Genomic DNA, 14,973 nt, shown 5'->3' with positions numbered 1-14,973 from the left:
GGGTAATTGTTTTATCTATTTTGCTATTTATCCATTATCGATCAGTTCATAACACGTTACAAAGCTTAGGAGCCGGGACTCTTACTCTCGGCCAAAAGGGGTTTTGGGGTTTTTAAGGGTTATTGTTCTATCTTCGTTATTCATTATCCATTATCCGTTATCGGTCAGTTCATTATACGCTACAAAGCCTAGGAGCCGGGACACTTACTCTCAGCCAAAAGGCTAAGCTAAGGTCCTAGCCCTAAAGCCTTGTTGCGATCATTGCGAATGCACCGTTCCCGGTGGTACTGCAATACCGGGCCGATGCGTGGAGTGGACAGAGCAAGCTCTTATTCCATCTCCGGAATGCAAAAATCAAAGGGCCAAGCTTAGGACCTAGTACTCTCGGCCAAAAGGCCAAGCTAAGGACCAAGCATCAAAGCCTTGCTAAGGCCAAGCTAAGGACCTAGCAAAAGGCCAAGCTAAGGACCTAGCATCACAGCCTTGCTACGACCATTGATGATGCACCGAAAGATTTATTCGAAATGAAGAGAAACTACGCTGACGGTGATCCATGTTCACCCCCTTGACGTCACGAGCACAATGGTGTGCTCGGCAAATCGCGTTGTATATACGCGGAGAAAGGCGTTTGACTGTCACACGCGTAACACGCTAATTTCACGTAATAACACCGCGATACAGGCGCAGAACATGCTATTACCATGCTCCGCCCACGATTACCCGCTGAAATTTCCCGTCCTACCCATGTGTAACTACGCCCTGGCCGCGGCCAGAGCACGTCGTTCCGCGTCATTTCCGCGTCATTACCTCGTGTTGACCACGTGTGCGGCACGCGGTTTAACACGTGCTCAAACTTTTGAGCAGCTCAAAAGTTTTGAACGCGGCCAACCACGTGAAAATTTCCGACCGCGAGTAAAGCACTGCTCTATCTCGTCTATATGGCGGTCTCAAAACGTCCAACAGCGCCCAACGACATCTGCTTCACGGCCAGAAGTTTACGGCCGCGGTCCAGCCTCGATTAACTCGTGAAAGGCTGTGTCCACGCGCTCTCAAGAATTGAACAGCGCAAAATTTTTTCGTGCTGCCACCCGCGCGCGAATTTCCGACCTCGTGTTATGCACTGCCGTAACTCGTCTGAATGGCGATCTCAATGCGTCCTATAGCGTCCGCCTCAAAGGCAGAAATTTCTGGCCGTGATTCAGCCGTAAATGTCTGTGTGACCGGCCCCTAACACTGGTAACAAAAGTGAGTAAACCCTAAAGTAAAAGTACTTGAAGTTCAATATGGCCAATATGATTGTGCAGAACCACCTTCTTTCACCTGGCCATGGATTTCACTAGAGCCTCAAAAATTGCCTCTGCTTTGCTCTGCCACTCCATGACAACATGACAGAGCTGGGGGATATTTGAGATCTTGTGCTTCTCCACCTTCCGCTTGAGAATGCCCAAAATATGTTTTATAAGGTTTAGAACTGAAGACATGCTTTAACTGTCCATCCCCTTTACCCTTAGCCCATTTAGAAAAGCCTTGGTCATCTTAGAAGTTTATTTTAGGTTATTGTCATGCTGGAACATTGCCCTGCGACCCAGTTTCTGGATGGAGGGGATCATGCCTTGCTCCAGTGTTTCACAGTACATGCTTGAATTCCAGTTTTCCTCAGTAAAATGCAACTCCTCAAATCCACTTGCACTCGTGCAGCCCAAAACCATGACAAACCAACACTATGCTTGACTTAAGGCATGACACAAATATGTTTGTACTCCTCATCCAATTGCCGCCGCACACGCTTCATGCTATCTAAGCCAGATACTTAGATCTTTGTTTCATCAGGCCAAAGCAGATCTTTCAAGCAAGCCATGGCCTTTGTCAACATACTTATTTTCATTGAGTCAAAGTGACGTGTCTTCAGTTATGTTCTATCAAACATTATATTACAGTCTCTGCAGAAATATGAGGGCTGTACTCACTTTTTTTGACATACTATAACTTCACATTAAAATAAATCTAAATTTGTCTTTATTTTCTTTCTTCCTTGTTTTTTATCTTGCACATTCCCTTACCTCACAACAAAAGCAATATTTTAGAAATACACTTAAACTCAGGTTTAACTTAGGCAGTGTTTTTCAACCATTGGGACAGGCATGAGAGTGTACTGTGAGACCTTATCTGGTGTGCCACACAAAATGGTCTCATCCATCCATCCATCCATCCATCCATCCATCCATCCATCCATCCAACCATTAGTCCATCTGTACATCTGAACATTCATCTTATTATCTTTTAGCCGGTCCGTCCGTCTGGCTACCCATCTGCCCATCTATCCATCCATCCTTCCATCCATCCATCCATCCATCCATCCATCCATCCATCCATCCATCCATCCATCATCCATCCATCCATCCATCCATCCATCCATCCATCCATCCATCCATCCTGGGCGGCAGTAGCTCAGGAGGTAGAGCGATCGTTTTAGGATTAAGGGATCCCAGTTCGAATCCCGGCTTGTCCGTGTTACATGCCGAAGTGTCCTTGGGTAAGACACTGAAACCCCAATACCCCCAATAAGCATTAATTGGAAGAAAGAGAAAGGGTTGCGCCCATGATCCGGTGGTTGCTGGACGCGGGGAGTAGGTCGCTCTGGTACTCAGATTTCGCTCAGAACGCGGAAGTGTATCTTCCGTGGCGAGCGATGGCGGTATCGGCGACGGAAAAACGGGTCAGTAGCCGGGACAGAGAGCAAAAACTTGGTTGGGGTCGTAAATGAGACGTAAGCCAGAATCGGAGAGAAAATGTGGTCGGGGGCAAAAGACGTCGATAGCCGGGACGGGAGAGTGGACGTGGTCAGGATAAAAAAATGGGTCGAAGCCGGGGGACAGACGGGAGCAAAAAACGGGACAGGTGGGAGTCAGGGTTGAAAAAGTTTTGCCTAGTGTTAACTGAGGTTCGCAGACGGACAGACCAAAAGGGGACAGACAGGACAGGGTACAAGTACTGATCGGGAGCCAATCAGAGCCCGCGACGGTTGGTGCCAAAGTAGCGAGCACAGCTAGGTCACATCAGTAATCATGACAAAAAAATCGTATTTTTTGTTTCGTTTTATCTATTTTAAAGCAGTACGACAATTCAAGAAAGCATATCTAAATTCATGGCTCCCAGTTTTCTTAGTGTGCTGAGTTGGTTCAGCTGTAAAGCTGCATTTATTCAACTGTTAAAATGAAAAAAAAAATGTCAAACCCGGCCTCGCCTAAGGTGATAAGGTCTGGATATGGCCCTCAAGCCAAACAGAGTTTGACATGCCTGCAATAGTATCCTTCCTTTTCTACTCTGTGACCATTCTGGAGTCATTTTCGAAACGATGAGCTTGTCCTGAGATATTAGTGCCAAATTTTAACCACGTTAGTGAGCGAGTTTCCCATGATTAGCGCGCTATCGCTAATGAAAAGTGATGGCAGGCAGACGACGAGAACGAGGAGGAACTGTTTGGAATTAAGCATTCAGATGAAGAAAAGAGAGCAAGCGTGGGGGGGCTGTAGTAAAAAAAAGGCAAACGTGTCTTCCCGGGTCCTAATCTTTTCCCTGGGAGCGTTGCTCGCTAGCTTAAGCTGGGCGTTTTGCACTGACAGGTCCCCCACCTGGACAAGCTTGGACAATGTCTGCGCCATGTCTTGCTTCTTGTGGGAACACTAGCTTAATCAGACAGGGCCGAGGCGAGGCACCTACCCTATCTGCCTCAATGAGAATCTGGGGAAAGAGGCTAAAGCTCACTTTCATGCTTGTCTTTCATTCACGGCCTGCACGAGAGCTTATCGACGAAGAACCCCCTACCCACCCGGCGCCATCTTCCCTCCTACAAGCGTTTTTTTCCTCTTTTTTTGGGTGAGGATGCTCGACGTAAGTAGAGCCCATCTGGCTAAATAGGAATCTCTCCTCGCTGTCACCGCTGCCACATTATGCCCCTGAGGGAACATTCTCTTCATAATATCATAAGCTGCTTAGCGGTGTGCTTCTATTTAAGGCATACATATTAATAGCTATAAGCAAATCATATTGGAAGTCTTCTCAGGCTGTGTCTTGCTTGCCTTTTTGCGGCTGTTGTGCCGACTCCCTGTAAGAAGGTGCTAATAACTGCAAGGCCCCTCGCACGCCGGACCATCTAATCCCGATAAGCGCTCTACCACGTGGCGGGTGGGAGGAGGGGGATAGATCACAAGACCCCTGAAAAAAAAATGAGAAAAAGACCACAACTCCCTTTATTCTTCCCTTTTTTAAGGATTGTTGTAATCCGTCTTCTGAGAATTCCAGTTTTTGTCAAGCGCCTTTGAAGGAAATTGTGGAAATCATCTTGCTCTCTTTTTGTCTTTAAAAAAAAAAAAATCTTTAAAGGGCCATTGTGTATTTTTTAGCGTCTCCTAGTATATATATATATATATATTTATATATATATATATATATATATATATATATATATATATATATATATATATATATATATATATATATATATATATACACACAATGAAAAAAAATCCAGAATATAAGTACAATCTATTTGAAATAGCTGTGATGATAATCTCTCTCTTAACAGATAAAAGTACTGTACAAACGTTTTTTGTTATCAATTAATTTTATAAAAAATAGCTCCTGAAATGTCAAATAATGATACAGGAGAGACTGTTTAGCCAATCAGAATGCAGAACAGATTGCATGATGCAAATCCATGAAGTAGCAAAACCGTAAAAATGAAACCACGTTATATCCGAGGATTAGTGTATACATATTATAATTTGTCATGACGTTTTCTTTGCAATCTTGTCATGAAAATTACATTTATTCTAGGATTTTCAGAAACGTAGTTCAGAAACGTTACTGAAATGTAATAATTGTTATTTTTTTCTTTGTTATTTTAAATTAATCTTTTCCTTAACTAGGAAGACGAACATAAAACAATTTCCGTCTGTACATAGTCTTAAGAGAGCATCCAATGTTACAATAAAACAGGAGGCAACAAAATCAAGGACACAAAAACAGAAACAGCACCATGACGTCCCAAAAAAAAAAGACAAAAAAACGTGGGTGGCCCCTTACAGATCAATCAGTATTATTTTTATTTAATTATTAATTCATTTTACTGGATTTATTTAATTTGTTTTATATTGATTTTAATAGTGTTAGCCTGATTAACATATTATTTTAAATTCTGTACATTTTTTTGCACCATTAGTATGGCTTTTTTTAATTTCGTCGTGTGTTTCACATGTTGCAATGTACAATCAGGTCAATTCAATTCAATTCAATTCAATTCAATTCAATTCTATTCTATTCTATTCTATTCTATTCTATTCTATTCTATTCTATTCTATTCTATTCTATTCTATTCTATTCAAATCTATTCGTTAACAAAAAGAGGAACTCTTGTGTCTCATAGAATATAGGGCAGGGCATTGCAATTGAAAACTGAATCATACATGTTTCAGGTAGTCGTTTTTGTTTTCCTGTTTTGTATTTGTATGTGCTTTTAAAGGAGCAATCACAGTTAAACTTCAAGTTATCTTATATGCTGTAAGTTATATTGAAATCAGAAGATACACGGTAGTTACAGTTCGATTTGTGATTCAAAGTAATATAATTTCAAAACCAGTGTCAAAATCAAAGTGGCCTTATTTTTTCCCACACTGCACTTGTTATCAAATATTCTTGCCACTACAAGTTAAACAAAATGTCATTACTAGTAGAAGTTCAGGAAGCAGATGTTATAAGCAATCATAATACAGTATTTTAAAAAAACGCTCGCCTAATTTTTGAAAGCACGACTCGTATTTGCAAAAATGGAGTGAAACTGTTGCATCATGCCATTGATGCTCTCACGGAATGCATAATTTTGAAGCAGTTAGTCACATTTGCATGAATAAAGAAGCAAAGTGGAGTACTTTCGTGCGTCTGCGTGGTTTGACAGTGCATTACTTGTGTTGTGCAGCAGGAGGTGCTACTGCTTCGCATGGCATCCTTTTGTGCGTGTTGCCTAGGCAGCAGCATCAGCACCAGCAGCGAGCTGAGTCTCGATGAGTGCTTCAATTGTGGGGATATTTCCCCCCTCTAAGCCTCGCGCTTGACAGCAACACAGTGCACTTATTTAAAGCAATTTCAAACATGTCTTGTCTGACAAGTTTTAAATCCCGCTTTACAGCCCGTAACAGCCAGCAGTTTACTGTCACAATTAAAAAAGAGCCCGTGCGCTCAAAAGAGATCATGCTAGGGGTGGAGGGGAAGGTTTTGTTGAAGGCCTGGGGTTTGGGCGTGGGGGTTACGCAGGGGTATCACCCTCATTTTGTCCTACTCGTTTCTTTAGACAGGGCATATCGTCCAGTGGCCAACTTCACCTGACCAATTCGGTTGTCATCCTATGAATAGTAATTTCTGCGAGCTGTTAAGGAATTATTTGAATTTACTTGATATTATTTACGTATAAAACAGGACTCTTAATTTAATATTTACATATTTTTTTTCACTGAAACAAAATATTTCAAAGTTGCTTTTTGTAGTTCATAAATAGATATTTTTTGTGGGTGTTTTTCCAGCACAATGGATGCTTTTTGTCATGATGACTGATTAGTTTCACCAGTGCCCGCTCGTTTAGCGCCAGCCGCTACGAGCTTTCTCATTGGTTCCCCGTCCTACTTAAGCCCAGTCCTTTCACTCGCCTGTTGTCGGTCCTGCAGCGAACCTCTGTTTCTACAAGGAAAGCACTTTGACACTGACTCCCGTCAGGCCCGCTTTTTGCACCAGTTTTCCACGTGTCCATTCCTGATTTCCCCGTTTGTCTCCAGCTACGACCTGTCATGGTTTACGACCCGTTTTTGATCCCAGACACGTTTTTGCTCTCCTGTCCCGGCTATTGACCTGTTTTTTCCATCCTCGACACCATGATCTGCCGCTCCGGAAGATCCACTCCCGCATTCAAATCACGATCCGATTCTGTGAGCGGCTTGCTTCCTGCGTCCAGAACACCGGATCGCGGGCGCTGCCTTTCCTCTTTTTCTCAATAAACTTGTGGTTAATGTTTAGCATCTGGGTCCTACTTCTGTTCTGGTCATGACATTTTTATACAAAACTTTGATTATTTCAAATTCATTTTTTTTAAAATTTAATCATATAAAAAGTCTAGCAAAGTAGGTTTGATATTAAAAAAATGACCTGGGTAATGACTTATTACCTTGGTTAGTTGACTGGCTATAATGAATATAAATCATAGCCATTGACATATGTATATGTCACGAGAGGTGGCGGGGATGAAGAGGTGACCGGACCAGAACGGAGGCAGGAGTCATGAAGGGAGAACTCAAATGCGTTGACGATCCATAAGTTTTATTGGAAGGAAGGAATGACAAGACGTGAATCTTCGATCCGTTGTTTGACGGATTGTCGAGACTTGACAGGCAGGTGAAGGCTTAACAGACTAAAACATGACAAGGCATAACAGACTAAAACAGGACAAGCATAACAGACCGGGATTGTGTATATAAGTAATGAACCAGCCACCGCAGAGCCCACAATGCAGCCTTAAATAGCAGACCCACAATTAGTGGAACTGCTTCAGCTGTTGCCCAGAGGGCGGGGCAGACTGGTCACCAAGGCGACCGTGACAGAGCCCCCCTCTTAAGGGACAGCTCCCGAGGTCCCAAACAGAAAAAATTACAACCTCACGCCCCGGAATGTTGACGCTCGCGATTGGGGCAACCCCGCTCCCTCCTCCGAACACGCAGGAACGGGGAGAGGCAGGCGCCATCTGCGTCGGGCGGATCGGAATCGGCGCTCGGCAGGGAGGGGGTCTGGTGGGCAAACTGGACAGGGGATAACAGACAGGCAGAACCGACGAGAACAGGACAGGCAAAATCAGAACAGGTAAACAGGACGGGCAAAATCAGAACAGGTAAACAGGACAGGCCTCTACAGAAGAGTCGCACTCAGGACAGGCCTCTGCAGAAGAGTCGCACCCAGGTCAGGCCGATGCAGAAGAGTCGTACTCAGGTCAGGCCGATGCAGAAGAGTCGCACTCAGGGGGTTCAGGTTCAGAAGAGTCAGACTCAGGGGGTTCAGGTTCAGAAGAGTCAGACTCAGGGGGTTCAGGTTCAGAAGAGTCAGACTCTGGGGGTTCAGGTTCAGAAGAGTCAGACTCTGGGGGTTCGGGTTCAGAAGAGTCAGACTCAGGGGGTTCGGGTTCAGAAGAGTCAGACTCAGGGGGTTCGGGTTCAGAAGAGTCAGACTCAGGGGGTTCTGGTTCAGAGTGGTGATTCAGACAGGACAGGCGGAATCAGAACAGGCAAGACATGAGAGGGTCAAAATCAGAACAGACAAGACATGAGATGGTCAAAATCAGAACAGACAAGACATGAGATGGTCAAAATCAGAACAGACAAGACATGAGAGAGTCAAAATCAGAACAGACAAGGCATGAGAGAGTCAAAATCAGAACCGGCAAAACAGGAGGAGCGGAGTCGGACTGGCAGGCAGCGGAGTCGGAGTCGGCCCGACGGGCAGCGGAGTCGGAGTCGGCCCGACGGGCAGCAGAGTCGGAGTCGGGCTGGCACGCAGGGGAGACGGAATAGCAGGCAATCGGCACGGGAGTCGGGCAGGCAGGCATGAGAGTCGAACAGGCAGGCGTCAATTCTTCCCGGGACCCCATTCGAGGCACAGCAAGGGCCACGACGGGCGGGGCCGTGGTTCGAACGGGCAGGGAAGGCCAACTCAGTAGGCGCCTGCCGAACTGCGCTCTCCAGCTCTCCCCAAGTCGCGCTGGGATCGTTCGCTGAGTTCTATTTGTTGGCTGGTTCATTCTGTCACGAGACGTGGCGGGGATGAAGAGGTGACCGGACCAGAACGGAGGCAGGAGTCATGAAGGGAGAACTCAAATGCGTTGACGATCCATAAGTTTTATTGGAAGGAAGGAATGACAAGATGTGAATCTTCGATCCCTTGTTTGACGGATTGTCGAGACTTGACAGGCAGGTGAAGGCTTAACAGACTAAAACATGACAAGGCATAACAGACTAAAACAGGACAAGCATAACAGACCGGGATTGTGTATATAAGTAATGAACCAGCCACCGCAGAGCCCACAATGCAGCCTTAAATAGCAGACCCACAATTAGTGGAACTGCTTCAGCTGTTGCCCAGAGGGCGGGGCAGACTGGTCACCAAGGCGACCGTGACAGTATAAGGTTTTTGTCTACTACTAGGTAGCCAGTTGGCTAGTAAGGGAGTGCTAATGTGTTTACTTCTAGACATAAATTAAATGTTAAGCGGTTCATAAGAAAGTAATTGAGTTAAAAACAGTGTCTTACAGATGGAACTAGTTGCTGTCAGTTAGCTCAGTCAGTAAGTTGTTTGTTTTGATAGCATTATGCAATATTACATTGTAAAATACATCTCTATTGGGTTATTTAACTTAGTGCTGATTTAGTAAATGGCTAGTTTTGGATTTTAATGACAGCACTAGATGGGGTCTTTTATCTAAGTTTGTTCGTGAGTTATCTGTATTATTAAAAACATATAATGTCCGTTAGTTCATTTACAGCAATGGTTCCCAAAATTTTGCAGGCTGGCGCCCTTGGCTCCCCGGTGTATTACTAGCGCCCCACCTTATTATTATAACATTTCACTTATTAACTTGCATAAATAAAAAGTGTTACCTCTAATCGATAATACAGATGTGGGGTTGAGACTATTAGACATTTTTAGCTAGTCACAGCATTGGTTATTTCTTTGTGCCTTTGTGAACTTTTTTTCATACAGCGTGAAGGGTGCAAATGCTGCTTTAATGGAGGTTTGTTTACCTCTCAGTCCTTTTTTTAGATGCACCTTCTTGGTCTTTTACTTGTAATCCTTTTTACATGCTGTGATCCTTTTTAAGGTGCTGGTACAAATGACTTGTGTTTCCTCTGGAACTAGCGACTACTACACGAAAGTAAATTCTGCAACGGGCGTTTTCTTCAGTTCCACGTCCGCTTGTCAAAACCAAAACAGGTCTATACAAGTGATGTCCCGCCCTTCTTCAGTGCAAGCTTCGTTTCCTTTTTGTTTGCTGACTTTGGGACTATGTTTATGGAGTCCGCCATGACACTCAATGAGCTCACACGGTGGGTGTGGCATAGTGTGGTGCTGGCAAACTTTGAATCGCGTTTATTGGCTTTTGCTATTATTATAATTTGCCTCTGATTGGTCGGCGCTTTTAAAACTCGAACAGTAACAATTGTGGTCTGCCAAAACTACATCACTCACTACAAAATCTTGAAAAAAACACAGTGCTTTCCAGTTGCACAAACGCACTACGTTCAAACTTCTGACTTCGACTTTGGACTGCCACCCCCCTACTGCCCTACTACCGCCCCACTACCGCCTTCTTCTTCCTCACCGCGCCCCCAGATCTTTCCACTGCCCTCAGGGGGAACGGTACCGCCAACTTTAGGAACCACTGATTTACAGTATGTTTAGTAAACGATTGATTTAGTACTTTACCGGCAGAACTGGATAGTGGTAATCAGACAAGTTAATTAGTAAGTTATCAGTATCATTTAAAAGACATGCACTGTTCATTATTTTGTGGAGGTACGATCATTTTGACTTGTTCTTCTTAGCTCAAATGCTGCAAACGTGTGGGCTCCTGTTTGGCTGGTTGGATCCCTTAACAAATCGGGTCGTAGGGGCACCATTTCCTGTGGTGTGTCGTGGGCAAGTACAACCTCGTGGCGCCCATCCCTCTCCAGGCCAACATATGTTTTCACCAATATAAACTAAAAAACAGGCATTTTAAAAAAATGCTCGTAGTTCAGGAAATTTGCATTGATTTAACATAAGATGACTCTTGCCTAAGCAGAGCAGGCTGATATATTTGTCCGCCATCTTGCTGCTACGAGTACCTGAAAAAACAAAGACACTGGCAAAAGGCTTGGCAAAAACATGAGAAGTATATGGTGCTTTTTTGTTACTTTGATTCTCTGTAGTTTCTATTCTTCCTTTGGCTTTGTAACACTCGTTTCAGATCACACAACACCATACAGCGACATCAAGTGGTAAATCTTACGCAGTGTCCCTTGGAATAAAAGCAAATGAGGTGACTTTTCCAAACTTTGTATACATGAGGCTCCATCAACAGTTTATTCATCATCTATTCAAAAGATCTTTTCTCCAAACTTGATAAAATTTGATTGGGATGGCCTATGTTTGTTTTTTCTTTTAATGTAGGCTATCTTCCTGCCATCTGTGCGGCCGACCTGTGCACACAGTCTTACCCCAAACCCCCCAGCCCCGTGCTCGGATTCCTGGCGCGTTATCGCAACCCCAAAGAAGAAAACAACAAACCAGCAAATGTAACAATCTAGGCCCTGTCCTCCTTGGGCGGCGATAAGCTCAGCGCTACGTGTTGTTGCTGTGTGAAAGACACCCTTTATCGGTTCATGCCTTTGCCCCGTGCTTAGTCTAGTCAGCCGGGGAAATATGACGGGGAATCTTGATAGGGAAGCGGGCTCCCATCTCGCCGTCATCCCTGTTTATGCACCGACATTCTCCGGGGGCCAAACGTGTCAACAGGGAAGCGAGAGGTGACGTTCCTCGCGAACGGTGGTGGACACAAATGTCAGCAATGTACAGTGCTGACTTACTCTACTCTTGAATTTTAAGAGGAAATATGTATTTAAGATGTATAATTTGAAATATGTATTCGGTTAGTCAATTTCCTTTGTCCATCCGTTTTCTTCTGCTTATCCGAGGTCAGGTCAGGGGGTAGGAGCCTCAGCAGTGAAGCCTAGACCTCCCTATCCCTAGCCACTTCATCCAGCTTATCCGACAGGATCCTGAGGCGTTCCCAGGCCAGCCCAAAAACATAGTCTCTCCAGCGTGTCCTGGGTTGTTCCGCTGGGACACACTCGGAACCCCTCCTGGGGAGGCGTCCAGGAGGCATACATATCAGATGCCCCAGTCAACTCAGTAGGTCGGTTAGTCACTTGTTTAGTTTATACTTAAGTAACAACCACAACAAACAGACAATCAAAATAAAGAGAAAATACATCAATGGATTTTCAAATGGCAAATGAGAAACAGTGAGATAATCCTTCTTTGGACAGCTCTTTAGTCTTTGTCATGTTATAAGTTAAAGTTTTACTGATTGTATGAGGTGAACAGATGTGTTTATGTAGCTAATGACCTCAAACAGATGCATCTGATTCAGGATGATACATTGAGTGGAGTGGACTAACAGGGCTTTCAGGGTCAGAATTTTAGATAATACACGCGTGTTCAAATACTCATTTGCAGCTGTATCACACAAATAAATTGTTAAAAAAATCATGCTTTGTGATTTCTGGATTTTTCTTTTTAGTTTATCTCTCACAGTGGACCTGCACCTACAATGAAAATTTAGAGAAATAGCAAAATAGCAGGGTGTTAAAATATTTTCTTCACGGTTTATGAGTAGAAAAGAAGTGGGATGAGGATTGTGCTTGGAGCGCACAACTAAATAACATTTTAACTGTCATCTTTTTCCTTAACGGAAAACATGGACAACACTACACTTCAAAAAAATAAAAGCCAGCTGAGTTGTATTTTCCTGGCTTTCCCATTTCCAGGTTTTTTTCCTGTTTGTCAACCGATCCCTGGAGGAGATCGTATTTCGCCACCGGTGTACGTCAGAAGCCGAGCAAACAAGGATGCGGGTATTTGCAGGCCGGATAAAGGAGATGCTATCCCGTGTAAATGAGGGACGCTTCACGCGGCATAATGAGGGGGAGCTGATGCGTATCTAAAGGGAAAAAAGGCCGGGTAAATAGTGTTTATCGTCCCTCGCGAACACGAGGCCCCACATGAGGGCCTCCCAGCTATCGGGGACATCGCTTTTGATTCTTGTTTTATCTTGAGAAAAATGTGACACATTACATTCCAGTGCACACATCACAATAGATGCACAGCCCAGACAAGAGGAGGCCACACTTAGCACAAATGCGACTTTACCCGACCATAGAAATTCAAAAAACAATATCAAAAAGGACAGTGTGTTACATTTAGAGCCTCCTATTGTAAAAAATGAATACTCCATTCATTGAAAAAACAATTTTAATTTAAAAAAAAACAAGCAAAAATAAACATATAAATGTGCATTTTTTTAAATACTCAAAGGTTGAGGAATGGATTTTGTACATCATGATCCAAACCTAAAGGAAGGTGACATAACTGACAGCCATTTTGCTTCTACAGGTGCCTGAAAGAACAAAAACCCCGCGAAAGGCTTGCCAAAGAAACATTCAAATGTGTGTTTTTTGGTCACTTTTAGGCTTCTATCGTTTGTATTCTTCCACTCATTTTTGGTTGCATGACAAAATATACACACATTTTGGGGTCAAATAATACATGCTGTACCTTTAAAATTAGGAACGATTGGTCCAGGATTGGTCCATCCTGGTCCATCCTGGTCCACACTTCTGATCAAGGATTGATGCATGTATCTTTCAGGGGAGGCAGCCGAGGCCGTGCCTCATCTATTATCATGGATATATTGTCATGATTATTGATGTGAAGCACCTGTGCCCGCTCGTTTGGCACCAACTGATTGGCTCCCATGTCCCTATTTAAACCCACTCCTTTCTGTCACCTGTCATCAGTCCCTCTTTCCCGGCCGGCTTCGACCCGTTTTTTGATCCTGACCTACTCTCCTGACTTTCGACTTGTGTCTGATCACGACGACATTTTTTGCTCTCCTGTCCTGGCTACTGACCCGTTTTTTCCGTCCTCGACACCGCCATCGCTTGCCACGGAAGTCCCACTTCCGCGTTCAGAGCGACCTGCTTCCCGTGTCCAGTGATCACTGGATCGTGGGTGCAACCCTTTCCTTTCTTCCAATAAAACTGAGAGAAACATAACGCAAGTGGGTCCTGTCTCCGTTCTGGTCCCGACAAATATATAAAATGTAAAATATATAAAATGGTCGTATTATTCCAGTGTTCATTTTTTTCTCTTTTACCTTTACTTCATTATTACAAGCTTATTACAACAGAAGTTTTAAACCCTATCTGCATAATTCTATCCATTTTTCCTCTCATGTTCAACAAAATAATAAGATTTAGGGCATACATTTTTTAAAATAAAATGTTTTATGGCTTTAAATAGCTAAAGTGAACAATAAATGTATGCTTTCATTGCCCTGCTAATTAAAAATGTAATGCAATCAAACATTATAATGATAATAACAAAAGCAATAACAACAACAATAATAATAATAATAATCATGATGGGCAGCGCGGAGGAGCAGTGGTAAGCGTGTGTGCGGCACAGTTCTAAGGTCTCAGGAACCTCCTGTGTGGGTTCAAATCCAGCTACCGGACTTCCTGTGCGGAGTTTGTATGTTCTCCCCGTGCTTGCGTGGGTTTCCTCCCACATTCTAAAGACATGCATTTCAGGTGGATTGGCCAGTCCAAATTGTCCCTAGGTGTGAATGAGCGAGCGAGTTGTCTGGCCCTGTGTGCCCTGCGATTGGCTGGCAACCAGTTCAGGGTGTCCCCTGCCCACTGCCCGATGATTGCTGGGATGGGCTCGGGCACCCCCGCGACCCTACTGAGGATAAGCGGTGCAGCCAATGAGATGAGATGAATAATCATGATGATGATCATAATGCCATCACATTTTTTTCCCCCCGCAAGTTAAAATGAGTGACACAAAACACAAACTGCAATTGATCTTATATTAAATTCAATATAAAATTATTTTTGGAAATAACTTTAACACTAAATAAATATAACCATTAAATATATGTATTAATTTTATTTCCTATAAGAAACTCAAAATGAGGAGAGAATACATTTTGAACTTGCAAGGAGAACAGGAGAGGACTGTACAAAAATTCTTGAGATAAGCTAAATCCAATCTCTTTTAAAAATACTACACAAGCCGTTTCTCCTGTTAAATCTCCTTGGTTACATAAAACAGATAAGC

At 43.6% G+C, this 14,973-nt stretch overlaps 1 pseudogene; it reads right to left on the bottom strand.

The window, feature by feature from the left end:
• Positions 1–262: 262 nt before the first annotated feature.
• On the bottom strand, positions 263–409 carry LOC148354930 (U2 spliceosomal RNA; annotated as a pseudogene).
• Between the last annotated feature and the right edge of the window lie 14,564 nt (positions 410–14,973).

Source organism: Urocampus carinirostris, chromosome 12, assembly GCF_059441175.1.
Source record: "Urocampus carinirostris isolate Australia breed hairy pipefish chromosome 12, RoL_Ucar_1.0, whole genome shotgun sequence".
NCBI classification, from domain to species: Eukaryota; Metazoa; Chordata; class Actinopteri; order Syngnathiformes; family Syngnathidae; genus Urocampus; species Urocampus carinirostris.
The sequence above is the reverse complement of the archived record's forward strand: the minus strand, read 5'-3'. Positions and strand labels throughout refer to the sequence as shown.